Genomic DNA, 3843 nt, shown 5'->3' on the forward strand with positions numbered 1-3843 from the left:
ATCCCCGGCCACAGCGCTAACTACGCTTCCAGAACCATATTCATGTCCCAAACTTGTTGTGGGTCCCAGCGTTTCACCTGGCTCATTCTCTCCTGGAGCTCATATGAGTAGACCCGAATGGTCCCACCTGGATTCTGTGTCAGCTCATAGAATTTTTTGAGTCTGGCTCCACTTTGTCGGCATACAACTGAAATGTCTTCTCTATGTCTGGCTTGTTAGCTGTTGCCATGAACTTCACTGTGGATCTGGCCTGGAATTTGAGATGCTCTTCCACAAAATCCACATGGACTTCTTCAGGTACTCTCAAAACCTATAGAGCTGCCTTCACTGACTTAATCCATTCTTCTATCCAGATGTGCGCTAGTTTCATTGAGAAGCCACTGAACTCAGATAACTTCTGGTCCCATAGAAGATGGCCCTGATCTCAGCTAGAGCAGGGGCTGTCACTTGCTTTGTGTCTGTGCAGCACCCAGCACAATGGGGCCCTGATCTCAGTTAGAGAAGGGCCTGCCTACCGCTGTGTGTCAGTGCAGTGCCCGGCACAATGGGGCCCTGATATCAGCTGGGGAAGGAACTGTAACCTGTTCAGTGTCTGTGCGGCGCTTGGCACAGCCCTGATCTCAGTTGCAGCCTCTTTGCTACCACAACAGAAAGGAATAAGAATAATCTCTTTGGGCAGGAGAACAGGGATTGTTTCTGGAGGTCCACCAAAGATAGTCCTTGGTTGAATTGCAAAGAAGAGGGCAGGGGTGTTGTGTGGGTGAGAGATGGTTTGTGTGGAGTGGGAAAGGGAAGGCAGGTTATGGGGCAGATTAAGGCAGGCTTGTTCTGCAGAGTGGGAGAGGCCAGAGGGTTTGTATGGGTGGAGAGGGCCGGGGCTGTGGAGAGAGCAGAATTCTCCACATGGGCACAGAAGACGTTACGGTAGCCATGAGAGATAGAGATGGTTTTGTGCCATCTGCTCTCCCAGCTCAGACCCCCTGGGCAGTCATGTTTCTCCTCAGTGCCCTGTGCAGTGCCCTGTGCACCTCCTTGTTCCTCAGCGTGTAGATGAGGGGGTTGAGCATGGGGGTCACCATGATGTAGAAGAGGGCTACTATCTTGTCCCGGTGCTGGGAGTACCTGGATGGAGGCTGTAGATACGTGGAAATGGCTGTGCCATAAAAGAGCGACACCACGGCCAGGTGGGAGGCACAGGTGTTGAAGGCCTTGATCCTGCCTTTCGCTGAGCGAATCTTCAGCACAGCGGCGCCTATGTAGCCGTAGGTTATCAGGATGAAGCCCAGTGGAACTAGAAGGAAAATCACTGAGCTGGCGAGGAGCTCAGCCTCATTGGCAGAAGTGTCGACACATGCCAGTTTGAGCAGTGCCGGCACCTCGCAGAATAGGTTATCGATTTGGTTCCGCCCACACCGGGGCAGCCTCAGGGTCCAGATGCTCTGCTGCATGGAGTTGACACAGCTGCACAACCAGGCGGTGGCCGCCAGCTGCAGGCAGAGGTGGCGGCTCATGATGGCCTTGTAGCGCAGGGGCTGGCAGATGGCGGCATAGCGGTCATAGGCCATGATGGCCAGCAGGAGGCACTCGGTGCAACCCAGTGAGAGGGAGACATACAGATGGGCCACACAGCCAGCCCAAGAGCTGGATTTGTGGGTTCTTCGGAAATTCAGCAGCATCAGGGAGCCAAAACTAGTGGTGTAGCCAAGGTCCAGGAAAGAGAGGTTGCTGAGGAAGAAATACATGGGCGTGTGGAGATGGGGGTCTAGCCATGAGAATCACGATGATGGTGGTGTTTCCAAGCAAGGTCATGGTGTAGGAGATTAAAATGAGCACAAAGAGCATCAGCTCCAACTGTGGCCGGTCAGACACCCCTAGCAGGATGAATTCCCCCAAGGAGCTTTGGTTTCCATCTTGCCCTGCCCTTTTGCCATACATCACCTGTAGGGGCCAGAAAGAATAAGGGTGAAAAATATCCCGCAGCAAGGAGATTTGTGATACTAGGTGCTAGTGCTGAGATTGACAGTGGGTATTTCCGGAGTGGTAGCCTTGAGTCCTAGGAGACAGGTAAGTGTTAAGTGAATGGATTAGGGAAAGGCTGGAATCTCTCATAACCTGGGAATGAACCACCTGCAGCACTGCATACATTTATGTAAAGGTCAGGGAAATCGCTCATCTGTCTGTCTGCAGTGTTGTTGTAGTCGGGTCCGTCCCAGGATATTGGAGAGATGAAGCGGATGAGGTAATATCTTTTATTGGACCTGTTACCAACGGTTTTCAGAACCCACAGCAGGGGCAACTAAACTGTTTCACTCCAGGTGGTGTCAGGGAACACAGCAATTTTGCCTGATGAAATATTAATGCAAGTAAGAGGACACTATCTAAACCTGCAGTTTATTAGTGCTAAGCACACACAGACATAAGCAATAGATTTAGAGCAGCCCAGATATTTACCTAAAAACTGGATCGGTATTGAGTAATTAGCAGCAGGTTGTGAGTGGAAAGTTGCTCACCTACCGGGGAGAAAAGATGTCAAGAAAAACATCTCTCTAAATGGCTTCAGAGGACTGCTCCAGAATCCACTGTATTCACTGATCTTTTATAACTAACTTCTACAAAACACATAGGTCACAATAACCTTTACAAAATCATCACATTTCCTAACTTTCAATAAACTTCTATCAGAGGTGTCCAGACTCCAGGTCTTCCATCCACCAAGGTTTTCAATCTCCCTTGTTGACCTTTCTTTCCCCTCCTCCCATTCTGATTAGCAGAAACTCCCAGCTAGTTTTCACCTTGCCTTTAAAAGCTGTTTTCCAATTAACTCTTAACTATCTGGTGTTCCATTTTATTAATTCACGATGCCTCAATGCACAGAATATGGTTGTAATTACCTTGCTTACATTCTGGTGTACACACATCCATCAAATCTAGGGTAACAGAGAAGCTTCCATTGGTGAGAGAGAGAAGCTTTTGAGCTCACACAGAGCATTTCTGCAGGTCTGGGAAATGTATTCAGAGTGTCACAGCTAAATGCAAAGTTAAGCAGATTTTTCAGTATAAGTACTTAAAACATATTTCAATGGACCATTTCACGGTGAAATGGTCTGTAACACGCTTCCAGTCATAGAGGGAAAGGAGGGGGAAAAATAAGCAGATGGGGGTGGGGTTAGTGGGATATAGATTTTGTCTCTGTGTCCAGCAAAGTTATGAATTTAAGCTCCCAGACTGGTCTTTTGAAGGTTTTGTGCAGGTTTTCTTTGAGGATGACGATTGATAGGTCATAAAAACAGCGATCACTTTGTGTCAAGTTTTCACCCACCAGTCATAGGGTATTTTTGTCTATATTTTCTTGTGTGAGTTCATTCAAGAGTATAGTGATTGTCTGCTTTCACCCAAAAATTTGTTGTTGGGGCACTTAGTGCAATGGAGGAGATACACCACATGTTGTGATTGGTGTGCTTTAAAGTAATGGACCTTGAAAACCATGTTGTGGATGGTGTTGGTCATCATAGAAATGGAAATATGGCTACCGGTTTTGTGTCTGTTGTTCTGCCAAGGTCTGGTACCACTTTGAGTTGGTTTGTCCTGCTCTGTGGGGAGCTTGCTTATGATGCTGAGCATGGTGAGCTTGGGGGGTTGTTTGAACGCCAGAAGAAGGGGCTCAGGATGTGGACCCCATCAAGTCTGTGTTGTAAATTCATAATGTTGCTAGACACTAAAATCACAAATTGAACAGAGAGGTTGGATATATGGCTTATTATACCAATCTGTGACCCACTGAGCCTCCTCTTGCAGGTTCTCCCCCCCCTGCCCATTCCCCTCTATGGGTATGTCTACACTACA

General features: G+C 48.1%; 1 pseudogene; it reads right to left on the reverse strand.

Annotated features, from left to right (window-relative positions):
* Positions 1–971: 971 nt before the first annotated feature.
* On the reverse strand, positions 972–1881 carry LOC123346977 (annotated as a pseudogene).
* Between the last annotated feature and the right edge of the window lie 1962 nt (positions 1882–3843).

Source organism: Mauremys mutica, chromosome 12 (assembly GCF_020497125.1).
Source record: "Mauremys mutica isolate MM-2020 ecotype Southern chromosome 12, ASM2049712v1, whole genome shotgun sequence".
NCBI lineage: Eukaryota > Metazoa > Chordata > Testudines > Geoemydidae > Mauremys > Mauremys mutica.